The sequence below is a fragment of the Protopterus annectens genome, chromosome 10.part0 (genome assembly GCF_019279795.1).
Source record: "Protopterus annectens isolate FY-2018-M chromosome 10.part0, PAN1.0, whole genome shotgun sequence".
Classification (NCBI taxonomy): Eukaryota; Metazoa; Chordata; order Ceratodontiformes; family Protopteridae; genus Protopterus; species Protopterus annectens.
This window is the reverse complement of record NC_056744.1, coordinates 908,694,444-908,717,605: the sequence shown is the minus strand read 5'-3', so window position 1 is coordinate 908,717,605 and position 23,162 is coordinate 908,694,444.

Genomic DNA, 23,162 nt, shown 5'->3' with positions numbered 1-23,162 from the left:
TCTACCTAACTAACTTGGAGCATTACACCAGGCACACCACCCTGAATGGTACATACTACGTCAGGAACAGGGAACAGAATTCACAAGGGATTCATTTCGATACAATGTTTATGAATCCCACTACCTATGAAAGAGACAAACATTGCAGTGCCATGTGTCCGTCAGCAAGAATGCTACATACATTACAGACATTACTTTGGCAGTCATGCAGTATGTGACCTCAAAATACAAAGATGGCATGCTGTGGGAATGCAATAGAAGAATACACTGAAAATATTTAAGGAACATATGTGTGGAGCTGTCCACAGTATATGACTGGGATGACTCACAAAATGATACTATCACACATGTGTACTATTATCCTCAGTCCCGTATCAACAGCAAGCCAGCCACAGCAAAGCACCAACAATATATCTATACTGGTACTGCAAGCATACAGCTTTTACAATGTGAATTGTCTGCAGTACCAGTACTGACATATAAGCTGAGCAACTCCTTTGCCACATTTGCCACAAAGACCCCACTGGGCTGAACTGTTATACTTAGGTCTATGTCATATCATCGAATGATGACATCATCAAATGGCATTTTGAATGGTATTCTGTCGAACATGCAGTTCGCCAAACTGCTCTGATTAAAATCACATTACAGTGGGGATCAGGAAATTTGCCCTTTCCCCACTGTAGTGCAATCTCAAAGCTGGTATATATAATTAGCGGGGAGTGTGGGTTCGATAAATAGCATTTCCAATTAAATGTCATTCTGCGATGTCATCCTTCGACAATATGACATAAACCCATTACATTTAACACTGGTGTTCAATATTAGTGTAAAATTTAAAAATCTCATGTTGTGGTGTACCTGACAATTTTATCTGACTTGGATAAGCAACTCTATGATTCCCCATTAGCATATGTGAGTTGGGGAATCCCAGAGCCCTTTTTCACTTGTTTTAACTGTAACATTCTAAAATCATTTTCTTTTAAAGTCCATCTGACTGTTTGATGTTCATATATTCTGGTATGCATATTAACTGTCGATGTTATCCGGTGTAAAATTTAGATGTTCTTCATTATTCTCCTTAGATACAAACTTCTCCATGATTTATGTCACCATTCCACAGCTTTCTATCTGTGGTATTTTTCATCACCATTAAAAGTTGATTTTTGGAGGTTTTACATATAATATGTCTTGGCTGTCGCCTAAGGCATTTTACATATAATATGTCTTAGGTGACAACTGTTAGATTTCAATAACTGACTGCTGTTGTCTGATAAAATGAATATGCCATTAAATAAGTTAAATTCTTAACAGAATGTATGGGAACAAATTTTACAAAAGATTTTTTTGTTTTGTTTTTAACAGAGAACATTTTCAATAACTGAGAGGTAAGGCAACGGAAGCCACCATTGCCCCATTTTTTTCCAACTCTAGTTATGGCATATTGGGAGCAACATTTATTGTATGATTTATTGTATGAGCATGAGATGTATAGGAAATTATCTTTTTACTGTTGCTTTACCGATTACATTTTTGGGGGATGGTACTAAAGAAAAATTGGGGGAATTCATCAACTGGATAAATAAAATTGCTTCTATTTTAATGTACTAGTTCCCTGAGCAAAATACAGACGTATTTTTGCATTTGGTTATTTATAAGAATGAGGAAATAAACTTATGGCATACAAAAATGCAAGTTAAGAAAACAGCAAGTAATTATTTATTACATTACACAAGCATGCACCCCAAACATTTTAATAGCAAAGCTGTCAAATGTCAGTGTGTTAGGATTCAGAATTTAACATTTGACAGAAGTGGATTTAACTTTATCAGAAGTGTGTAGGAAGTTCAAAGAAAGGGGTTATCCACAACAGGTGGTATATAATGTACATGATAAAATTGGGTTTAACAAAACAACAGAAAAGAGTAAGAAACATATAGAGGAAAAGGATAGTTGGAAATCATGCATTCCATTAACTTGTTCTATAGGTAGCGATAGTGCCTGTGATGCCTGTGCCCTGGCCCAGCAATCAAGGAGCCTCAATCCTCACTACTAACACCAGTGAGGGGTGTCTCATATAGGAGGAAATGATAACAAATACACACAGTAAAGTGTAATTTCCCTTAAGAGCACACAGAGATCACAGTCAGTCTGGGGCTGGTCGCTCCCTTGCTCTCCAGGACCCCAATAAGACCCACTGGCACAGCTATAGGGTCCAGATCTCAGCCAGCTGGACAAGCTAAAATCTCCAGCAACCTTTCTGTCCAACCACTGCTTCATGTCCCTGCCCAAGTAGCTGAGACACACACTCTGAGATAAGGATTTATACAACCACACAGACACTTCTGGGGAAGGCTGGCACAAGTTTTCCAGCTGTGCCCCCTTTATCCAGACTATACACTAGAAATCACTGCCACCACCCAGCTAAGATTTATCAGCTACTCAAAGACCCTTAAAATGGTGTCCAATTATTACTGTGCAATATTATTATACAATTGGTAAGTGTGACTAAACAGTCAAGGCTTATTTGGAGTGACTTGGAACAGTAATCACTATAAATATGCAATGTACTCTAGAGCTTAAATTATCTCTACAGAAAACAGCCACAGTTAAAAGGTTTTAAATATTTAATAATAAATAATAAAAACAAAAGACAATACTTCTTACTACACAGTGCTAGTCAAGAGTTCAGATATTACAGAGAAATACTTAAAATAATTCCATAGTACAGTTCTGACATCACAGTAAAACACAGTCTAATATTTCTAGTTTCTAGCTATTTCTAAGAGAAAACATAAATCTAAGATAAACATACTTATAGAGCAAGACAGTGCTATGAGTTGGATGGTCAAGACACAAATGCATAAAGCTCTCTGATTCTCTCTGTTTTTAAAATCACATTCCTGGTTCCCATTACATCATTCTTCACACTTCTCTGGGTTCCCAGGCTAACAGAAACTACATTTACATTTTTAACATCTCCTTGTGTTATCTTGCAGCTGGTCAAGAAGCAGAGCAATAAAAATACAACTGCATGTTTAAATCTAGCAATTTAACTCTTGGTTAAAACAATAGAAAGAATGTCTTCATCTAGATGGGCTGGAGCCAACTTTATATCAAAGGGTCACAACATGCTTTTACTTGGTCAGTATAGAGCACTGTTGTGACATTTTTTGCAGTTCCATATCTAACAGCAGTTTTTCCATTTAATACAACAAGCCTGTGCCTTACAATAATCTATAAATTATCTATAAAATTCTATCTGGCTAGGCTGGCAGCCTTCACAGTGCCAAGCAAATAATAGATCATAACTGGATAATTTTACCAGTAAGTCAAGAAACAGTGAGATTAAAGCCTAATTGTATAAATAAAAGAGCACAGAATTAAAATCAGATTTTTGAAGAAGTAAACAAAAGGAGTGAAGAAGAGAAAATGGATACATTTAAATGAAAAGTGTGTGGTTTGTGTAGATTTCAACATTTATGGCTTACAGACACTTTTTTATATCTATACAAATAGGTTGCATGGCATTCCAAGATACTTAACGTGCAGTTCAAAATGTGTGGTATATTATACAAGTTGCACAAAACTTGAGGCATTCTATGTAGGAAACCACAAGGAAATTGGCAGAAATAATGTATGAACACAATAATGCATTTAAACAGAAAAATGAATTGAATGCCTTAGCAAAGCACAGTTTGGCATGGAAAGAATTAAGGATGTTTGTGTTTCATGTTATCGATTTTGTTCCATCCAAAGAAAGAGAAGGAAACTGGGAAATTAGCTTGATAAGACATTCACATTGGCAAATATCATTAAACATCTACACCTACAGATCACCAGCCCCGGATTTAATAAATTCTGTGTAAGCATAGTGTACAGCCTACATGGAAGTTACCATGTCTGTGTACGTGATTCCCCTTCAGTAGAGTGCCATACATATTAATGATGGCGCTTTGCTGAGGGAGAGCTGTGGAACACAGTTATTGAATCAGTGTAGGGAGTGTGTCAGTAACTGTGTTCACAGAAGAGTAACACACCCCCTGCACTGTCCAAGAGCATGATATCAGTGTATTAAAAATAGAAACTGGATGCATTTAATTTTTGATTCAAAGGTCAAGTTTAAGCATTGCTTAGCAAGTTTGCACTGCATGGTGTGGTGCTTAGCAGTGCTTAAACATGGTTCAGAGGTATATGTAAAAGTATAGCAGCATTCCACATATTCACATAGCCAAGTGGATTGAGTTAAGGCCTTATCTGCCGTAGGTGCATGGTTTGAATACATGGAAGGGAAATTAAGCAATTATTTTCGAAATATAAATGATACCAGTTATTTTTAAATCATGATCTGCTGCACTCAGCTAATCTCTGCTAAGCCTTGCTAAGCCATGATAAGTACTGCTTAAACAACCTCTGTTTAGGCTAAGCATTGTCAGTTTAAGCACTGCTCAGCTGAGCTGCACTGGTTTGCGTGGTGCCAAGCAATGCACCACATTTTTACAAATTGTCCAATGGTGTGTAAGGGTGGGAAAATGGGCTACATTAAGCCCAATAGACAGGAATACACCATAATCCATTGGAGTTCTGTCTCTGAAGGATACAATGGCAGGCACTGGAGAGGATTTGCGCTTTCAGGTGGAGTGATGTGGCATTGAGGAGTCCAGAGTCATGGTCAGAATCCTTGTGAAAAACCATGAAGACCAGCTCATGCAAGGAGGTTACTGGGGCTTGAAGTGCAAAGTGGAGGCCTGGGACCGGCTGGCAAGGGACTTCACCAGTGCAACTGGTATCCCTTGCACAGGTCAGCAATGTTGTCATCACCATTATGACTTGAAAAGATGGAAGGGGGCTCTACTGGATTCCTGAGTCCAAGAATTATGGGTGGGCAATGTTCCACATGTGTGTAATTATGTTTACCTGTGTTTCACCAATATTTAATCTTGAATGTCTGCTAAACTTGGATGCATAATGGTGGGCTTCTCTCCCAAAAGCTGCAGAGGTGAGAGCTCGCAACATCGAGGCTCATGCAGGGCGTCTGACCAGGTTCTGCCATGAGTATGGTGAGTACAGCTGTATTATGTTATCTATAGTCAAATAAGACAGAAAGAGTAGAGCATTAGCCATTTATCTGCAAAACATTTGTACTGCAATAACTGTGGAATTACAGCTGCATAATGCCAACTGTTAGGCAAGAAAAACTCAAAACTATTCCAGTAAATGCATAAAAATATCTGTAATAAACTGTTGTGCAATACTTGTGGCATTAGAGCAGATATTTCAACCCAGTAACAATATATTGTGTACACCTGCATTTTATTTAGTAATGTATAGGTTACCTAGTATCTCTGTCATGATTGCATTTCATGCATTTGTGTTCAACTGTCACTGTAGTGTACTATAACACTGCGGTACTAGTACCAGTTCATATTTTGTTTCCAGGTGAGCTCTAGGTAAATATCAGTCAGTCAGATATCAGCAGTGACTCAGCAGCTCAGTTTTCTAAATGCTGTAGGCAAAGTACATTCTGCCACACACAGACCAGGGTTCGAATCCAGTGCTATGTACTAAAAAATATTACTGAGTCACATATGTTATGATGATGGATATTCTCCCCACAGGGACTACTGGTAAATGGGTGAGGTAGCCCATATTATAGTGAAAATAATTGTTTGTACAGATCTTGTAGCCCAGGCAGGTATGATCCTAGCCCTGAGTAGCATCCTGCCATCACCCAGAATGATACCACAGTACAAGGACAAAATGATTGACTTCAACAATTGGCTAAGCTTCTGGTGTCATTCTAAGGGGATCCAGTACCTGTCTGCCTGGGATGACATGATCGACAAGCCACAATGCTTTGCCAGAGATGGCCTGCACCTGTCGCCCCTGTGATTCCGGATACTGGCTAAGGCTCTAGCCACCCCTATAGTGCCTTTTTTAGGCAAGGTTCAAATGACAAATTCACCACCCTAACAGGTACAGGCAAGAAGAATCTGAGGGTATTCCAACTCAATGATAGAAGTCTAAACCTCAAAATGCACTCTCTCGAGGCACTCCTTAAAATGGAGAACATCGACATCTGTGCAGTGATAGAGACCTGGTTCAAGGCTCCAGAGAGTACCCCTGCATTACCAGGCTATAATTCATACCACACCTTTCGGCCACCTAACCTGGACCGAAACAATAAAGGTGGAGGCGTGTCCATATTCATTAAGGATATCCAGGCTAGTTGCTCAGCATAATGCATCCGAGATTATCCAAGTGCAACTAACTCTGGGCAAGACCGCAATCCAAATTGTAGCTTGCTACAGATCCCCCACCATGTCCCAGGATTCCCACTCCTCATGTCTTAATACACTGGAAAATATTAGGGTACAACCTAACACCCTAATAATGGGCGATTTCAACTACCCTACCATTAACTGGGAAAACTACTCATGTACCAACTCTTGTGCTCAACGTTTTCTGGAATTCATAAATTCCAATGCCATGGATCAACTTATCCACACCCCCACTAGGGGCAGCAGTATCCTAGACCTGGTTATTACCAACATGGTCAACTGGAGCTCCACACCAGAGGTCAATTCCTTGTTGGTCAGATCCGACCACAAGCTAATCACCCTAGACATCCACATCCCTCCCCCACCTCCCATTAGGGAAACCACAGTAAAAAATTTCTCCAAAGCCAACTTCACGCTTCTTAAGACAGAAGTGGAAAACTTCAATTCACCCATGCTGACAGACAATAGAGGTATGACTGCTGAATCCTACACAAATGCACTTTATAAGCACTTACATGAGTGCATGGATCGTGCAATCCCTAACAGAACCAAGATGCTATCCTCCAAAAAAAGGAAGCCAATCTGGTGGTCCCCTGCCATAAACAAACTCTACAACAGAAGAAAGAAACTGTTGCAAAAAAGAGTAAAATCCCATGATTGGAGAAACTCCCTGGTCAGTTTCAGTAAGAAGCTGAGATCCCTCATAAAATCCTCCAAAGCTAGTTATGAAAACAAAATCGCCACTGAGTCTAAAGGCAACCACAAATCATTCTATAGCTATGTCAAGAATCTCAATGGTAACACTCAGATCTGCTCTGAGTTACAGCACAATGGCACTAAATATACAGAACCAATGAATATTGCCAACATCCTGGCAGATAGGTTCAGTGCTAACTTTACCCCTCTAACATCCCCTAAAGGGCCCATCTCTATACCAGAAGAATGCAAAGTTCCTGTAATCACAGCTGCACAGGTAAAAACACACTATCCAAAGCCAAGAACACAGCATCCATGGGACCTGACAACATCCCAGGCTGTGTTCTACATGAACTACAGAACAAACTGGCACCCCACCTAAGTACCATGTTCAATCATAGCCTCACCTCAGGCTATGTGCCCACTGAATGGCGCACAGTGACAGTTATCCCACTCCACAAAGTGGGAGCCACCACAGACCCTGGAAACTACTGCCCCATTAGCCTAACGAGCCTGGTCTGCAAGGCTATGGAGCGTATCATCATGGAACTTATAAATAATAACATTGGTAATCTCCAAACTCAGGACCCCACCCAGTTCGGGTTTGTAAAAGGCAAATCATGTCTCCTAAACCTGATAGACTTATTTGAAGCAGTCACCAAAGCCGTAGATGAGGGTAAGGTGGTTCACACAGCCTATCTAGATCTCGCCAAGGCTTTTGACACCATCCCCCACTCTGGAATTATAGATAAACACACTAAACTAGGTATAAATCCCTATGTCACAAGATGGGTTGCCAACTGGCTCACTGACAGAACCCACACTGTGAAAGTAGCAGACTCCAAATCCAGCTTCAGACCAGTGACAAGTGGAGTACCACAGGGTTCAGTCCTGGGTCCTCTCCTGTTTGGTATCTACTTCTCTGAAGTACAGACCAACACAAAAGGTCTTTGGCTAACAAAGTTTGCAGATGACTGCAAACTAGGAGCCATAATCAAAACTCCAAAAGATGTGGACATCCTACAAAAGGGCCTTGCTGAGACAGATGTCTGGTGTCAAAGCCATGGCCTCAAGCTCAATGCCAAAAAGTGCATTGTTATTCCTTTTGGTAAAAACTCAGTACCCATGAACTACCACATAGGTGGTAGTCTACTTAACACTGAAAGTGTGATAAGAGACCTTGGGACACAGGTGGACAGTAGTCTCTCCTTTGATAATCACATCACCACAGTAGTCAGGAAATCCTTCTATGTGGCACATCTCATCACAAAAGGTTTCTCATCCAGAAAAAAAGAGGTCATTGTTCCCCTCTACTCATCACTCATTAGACCCATTATAGAGTACAATGCCCCTTTTGGTATGTACCTCACAAGACATCTACAACAACTGGAAAGGCCACAGAAATACCTCACAAAGAGGATTACCGGCCTCAAAGAGATGCCCTATGCAGACCGTCTCAAAAAACTGCAGCTTTACTCCGTTGCATATCGCCTACTCAGAGACGATCTCTGCCTAACACACAAAGCTATGTCAAACCCAGAGCTTTTAGACATGCTCCACTTAAAGAAATCCCAATCCCTACGAGCTACACGCTCTAAGGCTCTAAACCTCGTTACCACAATAAACAGAACATGCTGGAGGGATAGATTCCTGTCCCAGAGACTTCCCATACTCTGGAACAAACTACCTATCTATATCAAACAAAGCTCCTCATTAGCACTCTTCAAGAAAAATCTTGATGAGTGGATTGGAGATAGGAAATTCACCCCGGGGATCACTTCTGTGGCTCTGCTTGACAGTGGCACAGGAAAATAATTTTCTTGGGTGGCGAAAGCCAGGGTACCTTTGGCTAGGCTTATATAGGCCCTAGGGCCAATAGCCTAGTACCTACCTATGAACCTATGAACATATGAACCTATGTCACAGACTGTTAAAATCATTACCACAAATGTGCTATTGATGCATAAAATAAATTAAATATGTTCAATAATAATAAAATATAATAAAATAATAGAAATAAAATGTGTAGTCTTGGTATGGCTGTATGCCTGGAGTGTTTTGTAAAGGTTGCTGCAGTCAATTAATACATGTGACACACATGTCCCCTGCAGTCACTGCTATTGGGTTCTATCCCCATGCCTGCCAAGCAAGGCATGATAGTTGTGTACTCTCTGTACTGTACACATGCATGTCTCTCAAGTGTCATGCTGTCACAGAGTATAATTACTGTTGCATAATCCCTCTATCACAGATGTATCCTTGACATGATAATATGTCAATAGCAAAGTAACAGTACATCAGACCACAGTATACCAAGGTAGTTATATAGGTCCACCTGATGTGCAAGTGTTCTTTGTAGTTGTGTACCTGCAGGTGTTACTGCTTGGCCCATAGTGTCCCATGCAGATAGCTTGAGCAGTATGTATGTGCTACAGCAGCTATAGGGCACATTTACACATAAAGAAAGGACAGACCTGTAGAGTAGATAGCATTACTGTTGTCCACTATATAACCCATGATGGTATTAATGGACTGTATTTCTCTCTCTCCCCCTACCCCTTATTTTCATATATTTATTATTGTTATATATTGGTTATGATTTACTATTAACATATGTTGTTCCATAAACTTTATTTTGGGGCATGTGTTTTATTAATGTCATGTATTACTATGGTTGCATATTAACATATCTTGTTGAATTACCTATTCTGTTGGCCTTATGCTGTAACTGCTACTGGCATGCTGTTAATAAACTGACTGTTCTGTTATTTATTGTTGCGTTTCACATAATATGCATTGATTTCCAATGTTCTGGCATGATACTATTATTAACAATGGTTTTGTTCATAACTCACCTATATGTATTGGTTTACTTCCATACCCACAGCACATCTGGGTAGGCCAGTTCATGCTGATCTGCCTACCCTACCTCAGCCAGCCATGACACTGAGTACCAGCTCACCTTGGACCCAAGCTGGTGGTACCTCCTCCACTGGCCCTGCACCACCTTCAAGTGGAACCACCTCAGGGGAGAGGGCCCCCCCCCCCTGGGAGCAGGGGCGGAGAGGGGGGGTGTCACCCAGGATCAACTACCAGCCATGGTGTGCAAGATTGTTCATAGGAGCTATGTATGTTGCCTGCACTGGACTGAGGGCAGACTGGACAACCTTTGGGGCAGTGAAGGAGCAGTGTCGAATGCCCATGGGTGGGGATCTCAGTCATGCTGCTGCTGTCTGGAGGCACATACACCTCAGATTCCACAACATCCTCCCCATCCAAGATGTTTACCCCACTCATGTGTCACACATCATCCCTGTCTGTGCTCTTCTCTATCTTGTCTGTCGGCAAATGCAACCTCTCCTACCCAACTTACCGCCCCACATATCCCTACATCCCTCCCCCAACATTCCACTCTCTCCTCTTAAAAAAATATATATTGCCCCATACATAGCTCTCCATTTCACACATGTTTCCACTGGACACAACTAATTAGGTCAAATTGGTTTGACAACACATTTATGTTGTCCTCAACCTTCTGTCTATGGTTTGAGGGTCCAAAGACACATACAAAGTCTGCAAAAATGGGTCTATATCATATGAGCGAATCACACAAATTGCGAACGCTCATAATATCGAACGTACCAGACCTCCGAACTTCCTATTGTGGGGGACTGTGCCCCCCACACCCCCTGCTAAATATATATTCCAACTCCGAGATCGCACTACAGTGAGGAAAGGGCAAATATCCCATTCTTCACTGTATTGCGATCTCAGAAAAAGCACTTCGAGTATGTTCGATATTATGAGCATTCGTAATTTGTGCGATTCGTTCATATGATATAGACCTGTAAAAACTGCACAGCTGTTGCTGTACAAGAAATTGGAAGCTATGGTCCTTTCCTATACCCTTTCTGCACAACCCTACCTGCCTTTCAGTATGTTTTTCCCCCTGCTTGCCCCCTTTTCACCACTGCCCTATCACCCCCTTTTTCTTTTCTTTTTTAATTTTTAGTGAGGGTTTGAGCAGAGCCAAGCGGCGTGCCATGCCATGCAAACCCACACAAACCAGCTTAAATGTGCTTAAAAGTGCCTGAATGATCTTATGTGTTTCTCACAGTGTTAGGCACATCTGCAAAATAATCACCCATGCCATGTCTCAAACCCAGGCCCCTGTCAACTACAGCATAGTGCATTAGCCCACTAGGTCACTCAACTCTGAATTAAAACAGGTGTTTCCAGCAAAATATACTGATTGCCACTGACAGACTGTAAATACATATAATGGGAAAAATGAGAGTGTACCTGGGACTGTGATGCAAACACTACACCAGTACACAGCCAAATAAATAATAATGGAGGTACATGAGGCCTGGGATAGCTGGCATACCTGTCAGCTGTACAGATTGCTGCAGTATGTCCAGAGTTTTGCCCCCCTATTTTTGGCCCGGTTTTCATAAAATCATATTTTTCTGGCAAAGTAGTGGAAAGTCATTAAAGCTTGAGGTTAGAAAATCAGGACAGACATTTGAGTTTCACACTTCATACCCTTCAGAAAACACATGCCAATGCAAAACCTGTTCTTCTATAAACATTCTAAGTTTGTAAGAGCAATATTTAAAGATTGATCCTATTTTGGGGCCTTTGTCCCACTTTTATTTATGGCTTTGTCCATATTTCTTGCTCTAATAGGTTGAGAGGTATGATTGCAGGTAGTTGTTCCCTTTTATCAGCAACAGCTTTAAACGCACCTGCTAAGGCACAATGGCAAAGTATATGTGTACAACTGGGACCCTGCTGCACAACTGCCTTTGAAAGCCATGCACATAACAATGGATGCAGACGTGTGTCACAGACTGTATGTATTCACATATATCTTGCAAATACACCTGCTACACCACTGATTCAGCAGCTCAGTCTGTTAAATCCCTTACATGTAGCATATTTTGCCAACCACAGTCCTGAGTTCAAATCCAGTGTGTTACACATCAATTACATTCTTGTGAACACAGCAGTCATGCAATTTTAACCCACACAGGTTGCTGCTACTGCATTAACTGCTACCCATGTTTTCAAGCCAAAGGCTTGGAGGTAGGGACACACTGCACATATCTATATAGCCAAACTATATGCCACCTACTACTCCATGATTGGCACTGTTACATAACAGATGTACCTTACACACATGCCTTGATTGGACTGTAAAGGGTACCCTTACCCTAGCTTTGCTGTGATGACACAGCTGACACTGCTGCCTCAGTTACACATACAGCTTGCTGTCCTCCAAAGAATTCACAGTCTCCCCTATATGCCCTATGCTGCAGCAGCAGCTGCAGCCTGGAGCATACACACTGTTAAGCTAGCTGCTACAGACCTACCATACCTCACAACCTCCTAGAACAAGAGATCCAGACAAAACCATACATAAAGGGTGGAGTAGGAAAGGTCCAGTGACAGGGACACATTTCACAATTTGCCCCTACAAAGATAGTGAGGTGATAGAATAGCAGCTAACGCATCAGTATGAATATTCTGATGGGTATGACATCTGACATTCACACGTCTCTCTCTCCCCCCTTACTGATCTCAACCCGCAATGTTTACTATTGAACTTCCAGATAATCACAATGTCATGTGGCAATGGCCAAACATATCATGTAAAACTGTGGACATACCTCATAAATCAAAACCGTGAACAGTATTTGTACCTACCATCTGTGATGTTGTAGTCTCCACACCTCACTAATGTTCATCTCAAAGACTAAGAAATAGGCCAAGGCCAACATGAAGGCTTTAAATATTACACTGTAGTGCTGTGTCATTGGCTAATGAAAATGCAACCCAGCTGTTTTGGATGCAGTTAGCAAGTCTGAGCCACAGACTGGCTCACAGGCAATTACCTGTTAATGAGCATTCCCTACAAAGGGAAATCAACTGCCTATGGGGAACAAGTCTGCATGTTGCTTTACTCAGACACACTACAGTTTAGCAAGCTGTTTGCAGAGGAACTGGTCAAAAAAGGATTACTTCACTCTACCAGGTATGTAATACATGTGCCCATATAATGGGATGCAGATGGGAGGATGGCAGTATGAGCAAAAGGGATTACAACAGTAGGCTTGTTGTACATCTATGGCATTGACATGTTGGTGATACTCTGCTGTCCAACAGCTATAGCCATGCCTCTCAATTGTCCCTGCTTTGAATCAAATCACAGTTGTGCCCCATTACTCCTTCCTACAAAGGTCAGCTTCTGTGGGAAAGCTAGTGGATTATGAGTTAGACATATTGACAATCAGTAAGGGTGTACAAAGCTGTAATATCATACGATGTACTGTAACACACTTCCTCTGTCTGCCAATGTCACATAGAAATAGTTCAGACATTGTAAAGGTGTCCCTGACTGTCCCTAATGTACTCTGGCTAGCTCACTATTCTGTTGACATTCGTACCTCATTGCTTGAGAGCTATGGCTAACATACCTGTCAAACCCTTACAGCAGGAATTCAGGTCATACCCATTATTAGTGGGGGGACATAGGCCCAAACTCAGTGACACAGTGTACATATTGCCCATACAAAGTAAGACTATGAATAGATTAACAAAGATTACTGTAGTGTAAGTGTTCTCTGAGGGGTCTGGAGTGTGACAGCCAGATTTTCTATATTCTGACAACAACCATCAATGATTGGCCATCCATTTGTCAGACATCCACATGTTTGTGCCAAAAGGACCACATCTATGAGGCACACATTCATATTCTGCAAACATCTGTGTAGTGGAGAGGTATGATGCCTACAGGGAAGATATACTACAGCAAAGTTGGATTGCTGTCTGTCATTGTGGCACACTGGTGTTGCTGGACTGTCCCCATATAGTTGTTGTAATAGCACACAGCTATTTGTCTGACAGTGGTTGTATGACATAGTAGTGGGACTTTGCCCATAGGGGACACACCATAGTAGACTGTAGTGATGGGTGTGGAGACATACAGCAGACTCTGTCACAGCACACAGGGTCATAACCGTTATTGCTACTATCTTGGTGATAGCCACAAATGTAGTGTGTTAATAGACTTCGGGGAATGACGTGTGAGGGAGCAGTGGATAGTGCGGCCCATTTTGGTTGTGCAGGGTCTGTACATAGTGGATGTCTATGTATCTGGTCCTGTGATGTGTTCCTCTCTTGTTGTCTTACAGGAACGATGTCTCACAGGAGGCACCCAGAATTTACAGCCGCAGAAAATAATGTTATCCCGGATGGCCTCAGACTGTATCACCACATTCTGCTGTCCAGGAGTCGCCAAAATAGTGACCAACATGCAGCACTGTGGGCTGACCTTGTCATGGCAGCGAACCAAATCTCCCAACAGGACAGGACGTATGAGCAGGTCTGACACTGGGCCACAGATATGGTCAATGCTGTATGGCAAAGGGCAGCTGCTGGGGCCAGGGACCATGCTGCCGGTGGAAGGCTTGCAATAGTACAACCACTCTTGGCACAGAGGAATTCCTGGCAAACCTGGGATCATCCACCAGCTCCCAGCCATCCATCACCCCATACATCCTGGAGGTGAGTGCCACAGCATCCACATCAGGGGAGCATCCAGGTAAGCTTACTGTGTTCATCGATGTCATACTGTATCAGTCATTGTGGCAGGCTCTGCATACCAGTACATGGGTGTCAGGTCTATCTGCATTGAGGGGGGTTGGTTTTCACACACAGTTGTGCACACATACTCAGAATGTCAACAATGTAGGCAGTAACACATTAGCTACTATACATGTGGATATATGCACATATTACCTTGTAACATTGCAACATGTGGTATTGCTGACAATACCTCTCCCTCACATTTTCATAGGTGCGTCAAGTGTGGCCAGAGTCCGAGGTTCTGTACCTGGTAAGTGTGATAATGTTGTTTGACAGATTGTATATACCCTAAGAATGCTAAGAGTTGCCATATTGCCCTAAGCACAACTGTTATGCTTAGTTAGGGTAGAATAGTTGTATGTCCCATTTTGGAGCAGCTAACTGAAGTGCATAGAATGGGTAATCAAATCACAGCTGTGTATTTGCAGGAACATTAACACATTTGCACTTATTGTTAAGAAGGACTATGCTGCCTGCTATACAGGAGGCAATCACTCCAAGATGCCTGTTCACACACAATAGGGAGATGGTACATATCTGAGGCACTGATACTGCAACTGGCATATTATGCTCAAGAAAGGTGCACTTGATTTTAGGTGTAGGTCTATCAGATACACTGTTATATTGCTTATCTCACAGGTGTATTGTACTGGCAACGTTAACCGGATGTAGCTGCAATGCATGTTATAAAGGGTCTGTCCTGTCCGTGTATGTTGTTGTGTGTTTGTTTGTTGTGCATGGGATCAGAAATAAGATGTGGGATGTGTAATGCAGCTGTGGATCCTCATCTGTATGTGTCTGTGTGGATTATCATATATAATAGTGCCGGTAGTAATGCACTGATTTTGTCTTCCTCCTCACAGGTGAATGTGGGGGTTGGTGTCTGTCCCCCTCACAACCTGATGTCAGTGTCTCATCGGACTCTGATGATGATGGTGGCCATAGTGAGGCACAGGTGGGTTTTTGGGGGCTGAATATTTCCCTGGAGTTGACATCCCACTTCCTCTCCCATTGTCCCCGCACACAGTCAGTTTGCCTACACATGCCCAATACCCTGAGGCCACAGATATCGGACAGTCAGAGGGTGGTGACATTGAACAGGACAGTGTGATAACTATGGCATTGATGACATAGCCAAAGAGCTGGTGAGGTACCACACAGGTAGATTGACATGGTGCTCAAAGGAGGACTGCTCCTCATTCACCACCTGTCACAGGTGTCACATCAGGGCTCACTCGCCACATGTTTCGGTCCATCATGGAGGCACAAGTACGTTCCAAATGCAACACCAGACAGATGCTCAGGATTATGGATGCAGCACAGTCTGACATCCGTGACTGCCTCCGCCACATTGGTGATGCCATGGATCATTTTACTGATGTAGTAGACAGACAGTGAACTGAGACAGTGTCAGCCTTTCACCGGGCATTGTCTGTGCTGGAGCATCTGGTTGGAGTAGGGCATCGGACACATGGAAGTATGTCAGCAACACCATCTGTTGAGACACCACATGGCCATCCACACTCATGCTCCTTTAGTGGCAGTACCTCCAGCACTACAGAAGGAAGTGTGCTGTCCACACCAAGATGTGGCAGGTCATGGGCATGTGGTCCTGGGCTCGTGTGGGGGGCACGGGCCCAGCAGACAGCAGTCACCCTCAGCTACTAGAACTGCATCTGACCCTGGGCATGGTGGTGTCAGTGCCACTCCTGGCAGAGCCAGTTCCCGTGTTAGTGGCCAGAGACGGTGAACTGTCCACACTGTCATGTAAGGTCCACAGCTGTTCAACATACACATGTACAGCGCTAGCACTGGGCTTGACTGTGTACATTCACACCCTCAAACATCACTGTCACATACAGGTCACCGAAAGGTACACACGGCACCTCTCCATGGCCCATCTAGCCAGCACCCCTTCCTGACTCACACACATGCTGTCAACTGTTTGACACAGCCTAGCCCTCTGGCACCACCACACCACACCCTGTGAATGTGATGATACCTGTGCCACATCCCTGCCATCCATGCCACCGATGCAGGAACATGCAAATATGTGTTTGATGCACAGGGTGACTGTATTATTTTACATGTAGTTGTGTAGTGTGGTATTGTTATGCCATGGCAGGTGTTGTGGGCCATGACAGATGCTTTATGTTGGCATGTGTCATGAGTGCACATCAAACTTTGTGTATCTTTGTTGCATGATGTTAGACTGGCAGTAGTATTACAGATTGACAGATGTCTCAAAGACCTGTGTATGTTTCTGTTCCAGGTATCTTAGAGGCTCAGCTATGGAGACTTGGCAGCAATACAGCAGCATGGGATGGCATGGCAGCACAGCAGAAATATGACTTTGGCAAGATACGGCAGTATACGTGCATGCTTACCTAGGTGTAATCATGCATCCATACCCTGTGACAAGGTCTGCTACCCTTGATACATGTCACCTGGGGGTTCCATACATACTAATGTAGGTGGTGGTTGATAGCAGTTATGCCTAGGTAGATGTGGGCTATTTAGGGCCAGCAGCTAGTCATGGGGCAGTAAAATGCATGATCATTGCACATAAACTGCCCATATGGCCATATGCATACTGCGGAAAGGGAATATGTTTGTGTACACACACACACACACACACACACACACACACACACACACACACACACACACACACACACACACACACACTCTCTTGGCTTATGTGAGATTAGAACCCCTACCTATCTAGTAGTATACACTAAATAGCAAAATAATTATCACATGTGCCATGGGGCTTAAATATTATGAGATTGTCAGCTAGTGCTGTTAAGGTGGATGACATCAGCATGCCTTATAAAGGGGACAATGGAGAGGGTGGCAAGTAGTCACAGGGCCTTAAAATGTATAATCATTGTACAGAGATAGACCATACAGGCATGTTCTCACTGCTGCAAGGGAATATATTTACACACACAAACACAGAGAAAGAGTTGCCTGTTGTGAGATTAGAACACCTACCTATCTAGTAGTATACACTATAGCATAAAGTACTTAGTGCATGCGTCACGGAGATTATCTATTATTAGACTGTCAGCCAGTGGTGTTAAGGTGGATGTCATCAGAAGGCCTTGTACAGGAGGACAATGGAGAGGCTGGCATGTAGTCACAGGACCATAAAATGAATAAACATTGAACAGACATAGGCCAGATGGGTATGTCTGTACTGCTGTAAGGGATATATCTATACACACACACACACACACACACACACACACACACACACACACACACACACACACACACACACACACACACACACACACACACACACACACACACACAGTGGCTGATGTGAGATTAGAACCCCTACCTACCTACTATTACACACTATAGCTTGCAGAACTTATTTCATGCACTGCAGGTTATATCTATTGTAAATCTGGGTACAGCCACAGTACTTGTGGGATACACAAAGTGGCCTTGTATTACTCAACATGTGTGGCCTGCTGAGTGACCCTGCTTGATGCTGTTATTGTATCTAGTGTCCTATGAGTGGGATACCTGTTAATACCCCTGCTTTGTGTGTACAGTTAACAGTATTGCCATGTCTGGATGGTTGCAGTTTGGGAGGTGGAATATTGGCCAGTGACAACATGGCCTGTCCAAGTCCTGCATTGCAAACATTGCACATTACACCACCTCCTCACCATTGTCTGTCTACAGGGTGACATTCCACAGGCGCAGGGTTCTGTGGGTGAGTGTATTCTGTTGTTATGCAGCCTTGGTCTGTTACCATCAGACAACTTCTGTGTGTGTAGGTGCAGATAACCCCAGCATTCTGCATGTAAGTGGGGACATTCATACATCCCCACACAGGGATGTCAACTGTAGCTGTGTGTGTGTGTGCATTATGTAACTGTGTTAGGTAGATATATGTGGAGAGTCTAAATCAGTCTACACATTTATTTAGCTATATATCGTTAACATATATATATATATATATATATATATATATATATATATATATATATATATATATATATATATATATATATATATATATATATATATATATATATATATGTGTGTGTGTGTGTGTGTGTGTGTGCACCGCATACTGATAGATAGGGTAATCATGTGTGAGGGGGATATGAAGAGACAGATACGTATACATAGCTGTCTGTATGCACAGGCATATTTCCACATAGCAGTTCTTTGGGCAGATGAGGCATCAGACATGGGCTCAAGTTAGCTAAGTTTAGGAGCATGTCCAGTGTGACTGTCAGTGCTTACAAGGTGAGTCCAGGCCGGAACTACCTGTACTCCAGTCCGGGATTTTGTGTGCTGCAGCCAATTGGTTGCTGCACCTGATTCAACAGTCCAGTACCTCCCTGATATTTTGTCCAAGGCATTCCCCAACTGTTTGCTGAACGTCATATATGACACATACATATCAACCGTACAGATTGTAATAGAATGTACACAGTTTTGTGTCATATTTTTGTACATTTTACATAGCATTGTGATTTTCTGATACATTAGTGGCAAATCATTAGAGATTGAACATTAGGAAATTATGTTACACATTTGAGTTATTGACTCCATACACATCGGGACATTCATGCAAATGCATGGCCTGTTATTCTCTGAACTTTCCACATCTGTCTGGCTAATAGTTAACCCTTCTCCTTATATTTGGGATTTGTCCCACTATTGTTCATAGCTTAGTCCAGATTTCCTGTTCTAAGTGGTTGAGAGTTATGATGTGACTGGGGTGCATGATTTAACACCACACACAGGGTGACAGACTTCACACTTCTCAAAGTACATGTTTTTGCAGAATGTCCAGCATCCCACCCCATATATCTGCTCTGTTCCTCATACAGTTGTGTTTATCTGATACTACTAAATGTAGTCCACTGAATTGTTGCAAATACTAACACGGTTAAGTGGTTGCCTTTACTTCCTGCTGCTAATCTGACCTTTTGCAACCTGCTGTTATACTAGCCACCTTCTAGGTTACTCAGAGCATGTATAATGTTTGTAGGTTTGGCCCTCTGTCCCCCCCATTTTCTCTGGCTATGTCCAGCTTTCTTACAGTAACAGACTGCAGCATTTTGACAGTCTGTGGGACTCCTACCATACAAGTAACTCACATGCAAAAGTTATAGGTGTGGCTAGTTTCAAACCATCAACACCATCAACCATACTAATGTCCTTAGCCCAGTGACCCATACCAGCCACCAGAAAGTGAGGTTTAATTCCTCACACTATCAACAGCATACAGACATAAACTGTGACCCCTGCATTTTGTGGAAAACAGAACATGTGTCCAGGTTCTTGGTCACAGCCCTGGAATTGTGTGGTCTGCTGCTATATCCTTGCAAACATGCTGTTACTGCAGTTGTATGGGAACACTGATGTGTTGGTTGTAGGGGACTCTGGCATTGACAGTCATGCATCTGTCCTATAACCCCACTGTTTGGCATTTCTCTTGCATAATGCATGGGGGTTTCCAGCCATGTGGCCTAATGCATACTATAGGGCACTCAGTATAGGATAGAGTACCTGTTGTCCAAAGTAGCTGATAGTTCTCTGCAAGTAGCCCAGTAGCCCACTCTATCCCTTGAATATATGCAGCAGGTCTATACATATGCTGCCATAGTCTAGTACCCCATACATTTGTTGTATAGGAGAGTGACTTACCTTGTGAACACAGCGGTTGACAGACCAGTGTTTCAGGGCTGACTCTATCTGATGCATGCAGTACACAGCCAATACATGGTTAGGTACAGGTTGTGTGGTCTGGCTGGCATCCTTTTTACTATGTATGCGAGTGGGAGTAAGGTGTCAATCCCTAGGATCCTAGGTTATCAGTGTATGTGCTATGTGTTGCCTCTTGGCCAAGACCAGGGCATACTGAGCACACTTATATCTGTCTATGGGGACAGCCTCAGGGGTTCTTCCTCTGAGTCCCCTGTGGATATAGCTGTGGGACCTAGGCACTGGTGGGGAGCTGTGTGTCCCTCCCCTGTGATGATCCTGCTGCAGTTGTTTCTGCAGGATCATATTGTGTAGCATGGCACATACTGTGAACATCTGTGCACATGTGGCTGGAGAGTACTGAAGGGCTCCACCAGATATATCGAGGCACCAGAACCATGGCTTGAGTAGCCCAAACACATGCTCTATGATGTTTCTAGTTTGTATGTGTGCCTTGCTATGGCATTCTTTGGTAGGTGTGTGTGCATTTCTGATGGGTGTCATCATCCACGGTTCCAGTGCATAGCCAGAATCCCCCAATAGATGGCTGTACGGGATGTCCCCCCTGCCAAACATCTGGTACAGCTGTGATGCTAGATGATAACTGCCAGGGCTGCCAGCAGACACATTCATGATAATGCCCTGGGCATTGCACATGACCTCACAGCTGATGGAGTGATACCCCTTGTGGTTGATGTAGACTCTACCCTCCTCACCGGGCAGTGTTTTGATGTGGATATGAGTGCAGTCTATGGTACCCAGTACATCAGGGTAGTGTGCTACACACTAGAAGAGATGTATACTGCTGGCCCTCTCCTCAGGGATGTGGGGTAAATAAATGTGCTCACTGGCATGTGTTTGTATGGCATCCAGGAACATGCTGGAGTACCCTGGATGCTGATGCCTGTGAGACTCTCATCATGTCCCCAGTTGGTCTTTGAATAATACCTGTAGGTAGTATCCTAAGGGCTACACATACCTTTGTTTCCACTGGGATGGGTTCCCGTCTGTTGGCTCCGAGTTTGCGTTGTGGGTGGCAGAGCTCGGTGAGTTCTTGTAGTATGTCCCTGTCCCCCCCATAGCACTTTACAGTCTCCAGCTCATGTAGCTCCTGGAAGGTTACCCTGCACCTGAACACTCTTCTCCTTCTCAGACTAGGCCTATTGTCAGCAGCAGCATCAGCAATGACCTCAGCATCTAACACATACATATGTAGCAGAGCTGTAGCAGCCCCAGGCATTCTCTCAGTTAAAATTCCCAAGTCTGTACTCCAATGGTGCAGAGTATGGGGGAGAAATCAGATTGTAGGGTGTATGCATACTTTATAATGCACTACTGAATTCAACATCTATTAAACCCCCCCCCCCACACACACACACACACACACACACACACACACACACACACACACACACATACTGCTATGGTGAACATTTACGAAGATTCCCCAATAGACATAAAAATGATATTAAGTTTATGCAGACTGCAGTACTATGCTGCCTCTATTACCTGGGCAGTTGGTCTATATATGAGTAAGCACATGTATGATAGTGAAATGTTCAAAGCACTAGGCATGTTCAGTCAGCCACATATTTTCCCATGCTGCTCAGAGGTAGGTTAAAGACGTGCCCCAACATAATTCTATTCACGACAACCCTGTGCACTAGACAGAATCTACTGTGCATATTGCACAAATGGCAAACAAGGCTTATGAATCACAGTGAGATCCTGAATTCCTAAATGTAAGGGAAACACGTAAGAGGTGGCAACTTGACCTGACCCTGTAGGACAAAAGAAAATGTTTAAGTAAATTATGGATTTCTTATAGCACAGTACAATGCTGCTGAAGAAACGTAATATGACTAAGAAGACAGTTTACTGAAGTGATGTGAGTTTTCAAATAAGTACTATAAACAAGAAACAGAGACAGCATCAAAATGTGGTATCTGTAAGTTGCTGATACAGGATCTCGAGTGGAAGGTGATTTTATGATGGTAAGTCATTTCAGTCCATGTAGGATGCAGCAGTACCTTAAGTATAAAGGAAGATGAGAAATATGTACATTTTAAGTGCTGTGATCTGTATTTATCGCACTTTAATAACAGGGTGGGAGTTTAAGGTATGAATATTTAAAGCCCTAGTTTATAGGAAAAAAGATGCACTCCTCTTTAGCCATAGTTAATAAATCATTTTTTTCCCAGCATGCCAAAAAGTATTTTGCAAACCTTAGAACTGAACTGGCATCTTCCCATAGTTTCCATTTGAAACATCTTGAAAATAAGTATGAAGTATTTCTTCAGACATTTTGTATCACTCTAGGGATATATGGCTATCCCTAGAAAAGTATGGTATTGCTAAGAGAATTGTATACATTTCCATGACAAGAAAAATTAATCAAAATGTATTGACTAGACTACTTGTTGGCTAGTCAATATATTGTAAAGTTATCAGATCTGCAAAACTGAGTTTCACAACAGTAAATGTATTATGCAAGTACCTTTTCTGCAAATGCAATATAATTTGGTCTATATGTGCTGTAATGACACTTAACAGTATTTATTCATTATAAAATATTCACTTTTAGCCTAAAATCTCAAGCCAGCAAATTAGACTGCTGTAATATTTCAGTTTCATACAGACTATTACAGTTATGTTAACTGCCATGTCTTTTGCATATCTTTTACTTTTTCAGTCTCTGACACTCATCACCACCTACGGTTCTCTCCTGTCTGGGGTGATATATTCATTCTTTAACCCGGCAGTTGATGCAGAGGGCTAAGTCTATGAGCTGTA